The following is a 12,245-nucleotide window of genomic DNA, read 5'->3' on the forward strand; positions in this document are numbered from 1 at the left end:
TTGTATGAATTTTGCTTAGTCTTTGGCTTATACAACATCATTATGTTGACACAATTAACTGTAAATATAGATTTGTAAATTTAGTAGAGTGCATACTTGACCAAGCTTATTGATGTCCATCTTTTTTTCAATGACTTAGATTCATTTTTAATAAACAAGTTGATAAATCAACTTATGGTCAAGTATGTTCAAAGTATTGTGCTTTCAATTGCCAATATTTTGTAAGACTAGTTGTCAATGTCAATATTATTATTATAATATAAGATAATTATAACAAAAAAAAAAGATTTTAAGGATCTATTAGTCATTTAAGTAATGTTGATTAAGCTTTGATATGCTATTGTCATGGACATATACATGTAAGGTAATAATTACTTATATAAATAGGTAGAAGTAAGTAGAAGTAAGTAAAAATAAGTTAATTCTATAATATCTTCTATAAAAGCTTCTAAGAAGCTTCATAGATGTTGCTTTGATTTTATAGGTGTCTATAATTGATTTTTTAGATTAAAAATGTGGTCAACAAGTTGGCTATGTGTCACACATGTTGTTAGCTTGAAAATCAAGCTAACTATGTGGCCCATACATAGAAAAACTTGCCTTGTAAGTCAAAACATGTATCCTACAAAGTCAACATATATTAGAGGTCCTATAGAATGTCGCTATGTAGCCTTTAATTAGATAGTATATATAGAAACAAGAATGAAGCCCTCTTCACTCTTGTCAATTCCTTTCTTGCTTCTAGCCCAGTTTCAAGAGTCTCAAGTATTCTTGTCTTTTGCCAATAAGCCATTCCAGTTTTTTTTTAATATACATACTTCCTTTTTCTATTTTCTCATTTTTTCTTTGATATAGATTTCATTGGTTTATGCATCATTTTTTAGTTTATGTCCTTAATAGATTGATAAGACTACACTTACAATATTAGAGTTTTGTCTTGTCTTGATTTGGAGTGGATTACACCTTTCTCATGATAAGATATAAGCCTATTAGAAGTTGCAAATTATCCTCTTTTAAACTGATATTGTTCTTAGTATTTTCTTTGTCCTTAAGTCCTTTTTTCTACTTATCTTGAGTAGTATTAGATATTTTCCTCAATGTTATTATGGCAAAGCTTGTTGAAATGAAGAACGCAATGGCACAAATGTAAGAGTAATTGAAGGAGTTGATGCTTGCGATGCATCAACTTAGCTTACTACCATAAGGATCAATAAGAATGGCAAGAAATGAGGATATAGAGATGATTAGAGCTACTTCAATATTTGCACCAAATCATATCCCTCCACCTACAATGGAACATCTTTCAAGTGTTAGAGAACCAAGAATTACCCTCTTAAAGAAGTTTGATGGTACAAGATCCAAATTTTGAAGATTTAACAATTAAGTACAACTTGTGATTGAACTTCAATCTCAAAGCTATGCAACTCCAAGATCACAAGTTAGATTCATTGGTACACTTCTTTTAAGTTTAGCACTATTGTGGTTTTCATCTTTTTTTGAATGATAAGATCTAATAATAGATAATTTAGAGGTATTTTTGGCAAAATTTTAATTCATGTATAGTGAACATGATGCAACTTGTGTTACAACTAACAAGATCCATATTTTGCAACAAGGCAATCGATCTATAACATTATATGTTTCACAATTTTGACAACTTGTAACTGATATCAAGTGGCATGATGTCGCACTTATTAGCCAATTTTTCTATAGATTATAATATGAAGTAAAGAAATTGATGCTCAACTTACATGATCCTCAAACATTGAGTCAAGCAATTGACTTTGTTGTGAAGTGCAACAATTGACTTTTTGAATTTTGATCTCAAAGTCGTACAAGTGGGCCTTAACGTTATTACAATTTGATGGCAACACCAACATCTCTTCAATATATACATTCAAAAGTAGAGGATATGTAAATTGATGCAGTACGTATTAAATCTCTTACTAATTAAAAAAAGACTCGTCACTATCAAAAAGGATTGTCCTTATATTGTGGAGAATCTAAATACACCACAAAATAAGAAGCACAATTGTTAAAGAAGTCAATGTGTCAGAAAATAAATTTGTATAAGTACAATAGGGACCGTGCACATGGAATTTTGTATAATTTCTAATGAAGGTTCTATCTTCTCCTCAAAACCCTGTCCTTGCTTTATAATAGATGTGCATTTAAGACCTAATAATTATAAAGCCTCCGCCTTGATAGATTCAAGAGCCTCAGCTTCTTTCTTAGATGTAAAATTTGTTAAAAGTCATAAAATATTGTTAGTACAAAAAACTAAATCTGTTCATGTAGAAGTCATAGATGGTCGTCCGTTGTCTTTTGGAGATGTTACTTATAAAATACTTTCCATAGATATAACAATAAATGATCATAGTAGTTACATAATCTTTAATATAATTAGATTTTCATCTAATTCAATCATTTTAGATTAATCATGGTTAAAAAAGTATAATCTTTATAAAGATTAGATTTCTCATATTCTTGATTTTTCTAAAAGTATAACTAAGAGTGAAATCAAACTTAAGAAATAACTAAGAGTGAAATCAAACTTAACAAATACGAGACTCTATGCCAAGATAGGAAAGTATGTATTCTACACTACTCAAGTTGACTTCTTAGGATACATCATTTCAAATAATTGACTTGTGATAGATCCTAAGAAAGTTCAAACTATTATGAATTGGAAGATTTCAAAAACAGTAAGAGATGTCCAATGCTTTTTGGGCTTTGCCAACTATTATCGGATCTTCATCAAAAATATTTCTTGAATCATAGGCCCACTTACATGTTTGACTTGCAAAGACAGACTTGAGTGGAATAGAGAAGCTGAAGCATCTTTTGAAGCTTTGAAGTCAACTTTTATTTTTGCACCAATCTTGTATCGCATCAACTTTTTTAAGGTATTTTTTATGAAAACAAATGCATCAGAATTTTCTTTGGGTGCCATATTATCATAAATGGAAATACATAATAAACTTCATCTAGTAGCTTTTTATTTCAAAAAAATTTCAGCAGTCAAGATTAACTATGAAATCCACAACAAAGATCCTCTTACAATCATGGATTCATTTCAAGAATGGCGTCATTATCTAGAAGGTGCTTCCAATCCACTCATCATGTATATGGACCATATGAATCTCAAGTACTTCATGTCAGCACATATTTTGAATCGTCACCAAATCCATTGGAGCATGTCTTTATCAAGATTTGATTTCAAGATCACATATTGACCTGAAAAACAACAAGGTTTGTCAGATGTTCTTTCTAGTCATTCTTATCTTACACCAAAAGAAGAAAATGCATCTTTTGATCAACAAAGAATGATTCTCTTAAAACTAGAGCATTTTCATCTTTGAGTAATGAAATCAATATCGACTATTGATTCTAACCTTATACAATAAATCCAAGCAAGTATATCTTTTGATCTTCTTATTTATCATATCAAGAATCCTTCTTTTAAGTTCTAAGATACTTCTAAGTTTAAATTCAAAAACAACCTATTGTATTTCGAAGGTCAATCATATGTTCCAAAAGGAGAAGCATGATTACATGTTCTTCAAGCATGTCACGACTTTCCAACAGCATGATATTTTTTATATAATAAGACTTTGGAGCTTATATCCAAAGATTTTTAGTGGCTACAAATGTAGAAAGATGTGAAAGACTTTGTTTAGTCATGCAAAATTTGTTTAAGATCAAAAACTCTCCATCATCAACCTTACGGACTTCTTCAACTATTATCCATTCCAAAAAAACCATGGTCTTTTGTTTCTATGGATTTCAATATAGATCTTTCAATTTCATATTCTTATGGCTCTATATTCGTGATATTAGATTGTTATACCAAGCTGGCACATTTATACCATGTACAAAATTTATCACATATGAAGAAACAGCTAAACTCTTTTTTAACAATATCTATTACTATCATGGATTATCCAAAGATATCATATCAGATATGGGAACTGAATTTGTATCAAAATTTTGGCGGACTCTTTTCAAGATTCTTAAAGTGGATATAAAATTATCTTTGGCACTCCATTGTCAAAGTGATGGACAAATGAAGCATGTTAATCAAGTTTTAGAACAGTATTTAAGATGTATCATCAACAACAAACACGATGATTAGATAATTCTTTTGCTATTGACAAAGTTTGCTTATAATAACACAATACATTCTTCTACAAAACAAACATCTTTCTTTGTTAATTATGGTTATCATCCACGACTTGATACTTTTGACTTTTCAGAAGTTGATAATCTTATGGTGGAAGATTTGGTAAATCATTTCTCAGAGCTACATGCAACAATAAAAGAGCAGTTAAAAGAAGTTTAAGAACAACAAAAGATCAATATGGATGTCTATCGAAAGGAACAACAACCATTCTATGTAGGTATTAGAGACATAGTCCTTAGAACCTTTTATAGACAAGTTTCTAGAACCTTCTAGAAGCAAGTCTCTGAAACCTTCTAAAAGCTTCTTAGTTCGTAGAAGATGTTAGAGACATAGTCCTTAGAACCTTCTAGAGATAAGTTTCTAGAATCTTCTAGAAATAAGTTTTTAGAACCTTCTAGAAGCAAGTCTCTGGAACCTTCTAGAAGCTTTCTAGTTGGTAGAAGTTGCTTGAGAAGCTTCCTAAATAAGAATATATATTGGAATCAATGGTGAAGAGTTCTTCAGTCTCAACAACACATCTCTTGGAGCTCTAGCTCACCTCTCTGGTGTTGTTCTTATATTCATCTGATTAATCTAGTTCTTGCCAGTTCTTCTTCAACTTCTTGTTAGATCTCGAGTCTATATTTCTCTGTCCATGACAGTTTGTCGAGACTTCACTCACCTCAGATATCAGAGTTAGTTTCTTCCTCGTTAGAGTGCAGATTACCCCTCTACTTGGAAGTGTACTAGCATTTTAGAGGTTGCGGATTACCCTCCTCTAAACTGATATTTCTTTTGTTATAATATTGGAGTCTTATTCTTCTTGGAGAGAGTGGATTACTCCTTTTCTTGAAGCTCTTAAGACATTTTAGAGGTTGCGGAGTACCCTCCTCTAAACCAATATTGTCTTCTTGTAGAGTCATTTTTGTCCTTCTCGTAGAATGGCTGGAGGCCAAGACATTAGTATGACGAAAAGTTCGGAGTCCAAGTTGGATGCTATCATGAATGCCCTCGCTAAGTTATCGCAAAGAACTACAAAGATTGAAAGAGTCGTGGCAAGGCTTCATAATGATGGAGCATCTAGGATGGCACAATTTAGGTTGCACGAGCCGCAAACTTTTCCACTTGGAGAAGCAACTTTGCCTCAGGTTCGACAAGCACCGCTGATTCTACAACATAAAGAGCTCCGAGTTAGCCTTCCAGACAAGTTCGATGGTACGTGTTCCAACTTTCGAGGATTCGTTAACCAAATCACATTGATAATAGTTTTACAGCCCGAATGCTATCCAATGGAGGAGTCACGTGTTGGGCTTGTTGGAACCTTACTTATAGAGCAAGCTCTATCATGGTTTGCTCCTTTGTTTGAGAAACGATTGTCTATAGTAAAAAACTTTGAAACCTTTTTGAAGGCGTTTGCGGAAGCATTTGGTGAACACGACAAGGTTCGATGGGCTACAACAAAGATCCGGTTACTACAACAAGGAATGCGCTCTACATCAGTCTATGCATCGGACTTCAGGCAATTAGCATGCGACATCAATTGGGACGAAGAAGCGTTGCTGAGTCAATTCTATTGGGGTTTAAGGGATGATGTGAAGGATTTGCTATTAACTCTTCCTGATCCGCAAACGCTCAACGAAGCTATTAGCTTAGCTATGAAGTGTGATAATCGCTTATTCCAACGCCGCCAAGACCAATGTTCAAGACAACATACGGTTCGCCACGCCCCAACTATGTTGGCAAGTAGCGTGAATTCACATTCAGAGGTAGAAGACATGCAAATTGATGTGGTACGTGTCAAATCCCTTACCCAAGAAGAAAAAAAGCAGCGTACGGAGGAAGGTCTATGCTTGTATTGCGGTGAAGAAGGCCACAAAGTTGGAAACTGCCTCAAGAAGCAAAATTGACGTATTGTCAAGACTAGGGACGCATTTGTTGAGGAAAACGAGGATGCTCAGCCACAATAGGAACTATGCAGTTGGACAGTGAAATATCGCAACAACAACCAGGTTCGTTTCTTTCCGCTTAACCTACCCTTTGCTTTACAATCCCTTTACTTATTAGCCCTCAGAAACTGAGAACCTTAGCATTATTAGATTCAGGAGCATTTACTTGTTTCTTAGATGAAGAATTTGCGAAGCGTCATAAGATCCCTTTTGTACAAAAATCCAAACCTATTTACGTTGAGGTCATAGATGAGTGACCTTTATTGTCAGGTAGTGTCACCCATGAATCAGAACCTATAGAAGTGACGTCTAAGGGCCATAGTAGTCATATTATTTTCAATATTATTAGAACCCCATCAAATCCTATTATTCTTGGACTTTCCTAGTTGGAAAAGCATAACCCATCCATAGATTGGAGGTTGCAGAAGATGACCTTTCCTACAAAACCATCCAAGAGCAAGCCTAGTAGAAAACCCCGAATAGATAAATCTTTATTCATTAGAGCAAGAGCATTTATAAGATCATCCAAGGAAGGCACACCATTTGTCATTTATGCGACTCCAACTACCGAAGAGAAGATCTCGACAGCAAGTATACCAGAGCAATATAAGGATTTTAAAGACGTGTTTCAAAAGAAGAATGCCGACATGCTACCGGAACACCGACCATATGATTGTGCCATAGACTTGCAGGAAGGAGCACAACCGCCTTTTGGCCCAATCTACAATCTATTGTAGATGGAGTTGGCAAAGTTGCGGAAGTACATCGACAAGAATCTAGCCAAGAACTTCATCCGTCATTCAAAATCGTCAGCTGGAGCACCCATCTTATTTGTGAAGAAGAAAGATGGCTCGTTGCGGATATGCGGGGACTATCGAGGCCTCAAGAAGGTAACAAAGAAGAATCGTTATCCGTTATCCTTGATTTCTGGTCTCTTAGAACAACTTGGACGTGCAAGGATCTTTACAAAAATTGATCTAAGGAGAGCTTACAACCTCGTACGAATGAAGGAAGGAAATGAGTAGAAGACAGCATTCTGTACAAGGTATGGCCATTTTGAGTATAATATCATGCCCTTTGATCTTACTAATGCTCCAGCGGTCTTTCAACATATGATGAATGACATTTTCCGAGAGTACCTTGACGATTTTGTTGTCATCTATTTGGATGATATTTTGATATTCTCTAAAAATGAGGAAGAGCATGAAAAGCACGTTCATTTGATCTTGGAGAAACTATGCGAGCGAGGATTATATGCCAAGTTAGAAAAGTGTTTATTTTACCAAATGGAGATGGAATTTCTAGGATTCATTGCGACTACGGAAGGCTTAAAGATGGACCCCAAGAAGGTGGAAGCAATCGTGTCGTGGGAGGTTCCGAAGACGGTTAGAGACGTACAATGCTTTCTTGGTTTTGCCAACTTCTATCGGATCTTCATCAAGAATTACTCTCAAGTTGCTGCTCCTCTCATTCGGTTGACATGCAAGGATAAGCTGGAATGGGGACCTCTAGCGGAGAAGGTATTTCAAGACCTGAAGACCGCATTTACTACGGCTCCAATCTTGGTACATCCAGACTTTACAAAGGCCTTTTATTTAAAAACTGATGCTTCGGATTTTGCTTTGGGAGCTATACTTTCACGAATGGGAGAAGACAAGAAGCTCCATCTGGTTGCATTCTATTCGCGAAAGTTCTCTGTTGCTGAAATCAATTATGAGATCCACAATAAGGAACTTCTTGCTATAGTGGATTCTTTCCAAGAATGGCGTCACTTTCTTGAAGGAGGTGCATACCCAGTGACCGTATATACAGATCACAAGAATTTGGACTATTTCATGTTGGCTCGAGTTCTAAATCGACGTCAAGCTCGGTAGAGTATGTTGCTATCTAGATTCGATTTTGTTATCACTTATCGACCTGGAAAGTAGCAAAGACTATCTGATGCCTTATCGAGGAGATTGTATCTTGTACCAAAGACTGGAGAAGCAGCATTTGATCAACAATGTATGACATTGTTGAAGCCAGAGCAATTTCAGCTTTACGCTATTATTGTGCCAATTGATGCTGACTTTCTGAATCAGGTACATTCTGTGACCATTGAAGATTCAGTAGCCATTGATATTAAGTAGCGTGCCAATGACGACAAGTTCAAATTAGAGGGAGATCTTTTATACTTTGAGGAGCGGTTATATATCCCAAAAGGACTAGCACGACTTCGAGTTCTTCAATCTTGCCATGATTTTCTAGCTGCGGGACATTTTGGATTCAACAAGACCTTGGAGCTTATTTCTCGAGATTTTTGGTGGCCCCAAATGTAGAAGGATGTGAAAGATTTTGTCCTCTTCTGTGACTTTTGTTCAAGATCCAAGAATCCTCGACATTATCTTGATAAACTTCTACAGCCATTGCCGATTCCACGTCGACCATTGTCTTCTATTTCTATGGACTTCATCACGGACCTGCTAGTATCGAACTCATTTGATAGCATCTTTGTCGTGGTAGATTGGCTTACAAAGATGGCACACTTTGTCCCTTGCAAGAGGACATCGTTCCTTAAAGTCACAACAAGGTACTTTCTTGATAATGTGTATTGATATCATGGACTACGAAATGATATCATATCAGATCGAGGAACCCAGTTCGTATCAAAGTTTTGGAGATCTCTCTTTGAGATACTGAAGGTGGATATCAAGCTTTCTTCGGTTTTTCATCCTCAAATTGACGGCCAAACGGAATAGGTGAACCAAGTCTTGGAACAATACTTACGATGCAGCATCAATTATCAGCAAGACAATTGGACCACATATCTGTCGCTAGCCGAGTTTGCATATAACAACACCCTCCATGCGTCGACTCAATATACGCCATTCTTTTCTAACTATGGGTATCATCCAAAGCTTGATTTATTGAGCCCATCAACAAATAACAATCTAGCAGCTGAAGGATTTGCGAAACAACTATCAGATCTTCAAAATACGTTGAAGCTTCAATTACAATCTGCTCAAGAATCCTACAAAACATCTACAGATAGATTTCGAAATCAAGCACCTACTTTCAAAATTGGAGATAAAGCATGGCTTCTTCGACGGAATATCAAGACCAAGCGACCATGTGATTAGTTGGACTATCGAAGATTGGGACCATTTATCATCCAGAAGCAAATCAATCCAATGGCATACCGTCTGGAATTATCGGCTTCTATGAAGGTACATCCAGTCTTTCATGTTTCTCTGTTGGAGTCTTATCGAGAGTCGTCTTTTCCTAGAAGAGTGCAATGTCTGCCACCTAGTATTGAGATCGAGAACCACAAGAAATATGAGGTTGAAAACGTGTTGGATTCACGGCGGAGGTGGGACAAGTTAGAGTATCTTGTTCATTGGTGTGGCTACGACATTAATAAGCGAAGGTGGGAGCCAACTAAAAATCTCGCCAATGCGTCGCAAAAGGTACAGGAGTTTCATCAACAATATCCTCATAAACCTAAGCCGGTTTGACGATAGCTTCCTTCTGAAGCTTGCTCACCCAAGAATATAAGAAAAGGGGAGAGCACCACCAAAATTTGTAGTTGATGTACTTATTTTCTCCAAGAGAAAATAGAATTATTTCAGTAGCCATAGTTTGGTTTTCTGATATGGATAGCCAAGAGATAGATACTATGTTAGTCAAATTATCTCAACCGACTAGCTCACGAAGGCAATCCCGAGATGAAAAACCGCCTACACTACGATGACGACGGAGGATACCGAGTAACCGATCACTGGTGATTGTATTTGAGTTGGAGCCTGCTTACGATGGTTAGCCAGAAGGCGTGTTTGTAGGACAATTTCACAATGAGGACATGGAAGTTCATGCTTGGTCAGAAGTTGAAGGAGTGGGCCACTACCGTTGATTTCAAGGGCCTATGAACCACTTGCCTCGTGAACAACAGTTGGAGTTCATAGCAGACGTCATGCGACAGATCTTCATTTTCTTGCGTTGGTACTGATTAACAACAACATTGCTTCTCAGAGACCTCAAAGCTAAAGGAGGAGGTGATGTTAGGGACATAGTCCTTAGAACCTTCTAGAGATAAGTTTCTAGAATCTTCTAGAAGCAAGTCTTTGGAACCTTCTAGAAGCTTCTTAGTTAGTAGAAGTTGCTTGAAAAGCTTCCTAAATAGGAATATATATTGGAATCGAGGCTGAAGAGTTCTTCAGTCTCGACAACACATCTCTTGGAGTTCTAGCTCACCTCTCTGGTGTTGTTCTTATATTCATCTGATTAATCTAGTTCTTGCCAGTTCTTCTTGAACTTCTTGTTAGATCTCGAGTCTGTATTTCTGTGTGCGTGACAGTAGGTAATAAGATATGGTTATTTTGTTGCAATTTCAAGACTACTCGTCCTTGTGACAAATTAGACTATTGTAAACTTGGACCATTTCCTATTTTTGCACAAATCAATCTTATTGCATATCATTTATTCCTACCAGAGTCAATAAAAATCCATCTAGTATTTCAGGAGTCTCTTCTTAAACCATACAAGATAGTAGACATACCAAGAAGAAAACAAGTGCAACCTCATCCTATAAAAGTAGACAATAATGAAGAATTTAAAGTAAAGGAAGTCTTAGATTCAAGGCGACGCCAAAATAAGTTAGAATATCTTGTTCATTAGTGCGGATATAATATTTGTGAATGCACATGGAAGCCTACAAAGAATCTTGCAAATACAGCAAAGAAGGTGGAGGCTTTTCATTACTAGCATCGATCAAAATCAAGATGAAGACCTTCCCTATAAAAGAAACAAGATCTAGGTAAGATAACATATATTGTCAATTCTTGTTTCTAGCTTCTTTGTATTTGTAATGCTAAGGAGATGAAGAATCAACAACCAGCGGATTCAACTAAAGAACCTTTATTTGCTGATCTGTCGGATAAGACATTGTAATTGTCACAACCTTGAAGATGACGCAATCGAGATGAAGATCCTCAAAAACAACATTTTTTTTCTCAAATAAATGGCGAGATACAATGCATTTGATATCATGACCTTGGAAGAGACTCTCGATATTTGGTAATTTTATTACAAGTAGGAACAACTCTTAATGGTGTTCCAAATGTTTTATTTGAAGAAAGTTATGAAGGCATCAACAACGATCAAATAAAAAGGTGGTCTTCTTGCCTTAGTATGAGACACTATCGATGGTTGAGAGGCCCTATCAACCATCTTCAAAGAGAACAAAGATCTAAGTATGTAGTGAATACAATTCATCACATCATAGATTTCCTCAACATATGATGATCACTCCTTATGGAACTTGTCCCTAGAAGGGAAGGGGTAATGTCACAGATATATACATGTAAGCCAATAATTACCTGTATAAATAAGTAGAAATAAGTAGAAGTATGTAAAAGTAAATTAATTCTATAATATCTTCTATAGAAGCTTCTTAAAATCTTTATAGATATTGCTTTGATTTTATAGGTGTCTATAATTGACTTTTTGGATAAAAAACGTGGTCAACAAGTTGGCCATGTCCTTTACATATTGTTAGCTTGAAGACTAAGCTAGCTATGTAGTCAACATGTAGAAAAACTTGCCTTGTAAGTCAACGCATGTATCTTACAAACTCAACACATATTGGAGGTCCTATAGAATATTGCCACGTAGCCCCTAATTATATAGTATATATAGAGACAAGAGTAAAGCCTTCTTCACTCTTATCAATTCCTTTCTTGCTTTTGGTCTAGTTTTAAGAGTGTCAAGTTTTCTTGTCTTTTGGCAATAAGCTATTCCAGTTTCTTTTTAATATATATACTTCCTTATTTCTATTTTGTCATTTTTTCTTTGACACGGATTTCATTGGTTTATTCATCATTTTTCAATTCATGTCTTTAATAGCTATCCTCTATATTTTTCTCAATTATTACAAGGCTTGTCTTTTAATTTCCAATTGGTCAAAGTTGTAAATTAAGCAAATTAAATGAGACCATTGTGTCTTGCTTAATGCTTATTAGCATAAGGTTGTATTCAAGTAATTAGTAAATGCTTGCAAATTGGACATGATAAAATTTGCTAAAAATTAAGTACTTGCAAACAGTTGTTTTTAGAAGCTTTGTCACTTCTATGGTACCCTCATATTTATCATTCCTAAAACC

This window comes from Physcomitrium patens, chromosome 11 (assembly GCF_059467195.1).
Source record: "Physcomitrium patens ecotype Gransden chromosome 11, ASM5946719v1, whole genome shotgun sequence".
Taxonomy (NCBI): domain Eukaryota; kingdom Viridiplantae; phylum Streptophyta; class Bryopsida; order Funariales; family Funariaceae; genus Physcomitrium; species Physcomitrium patens.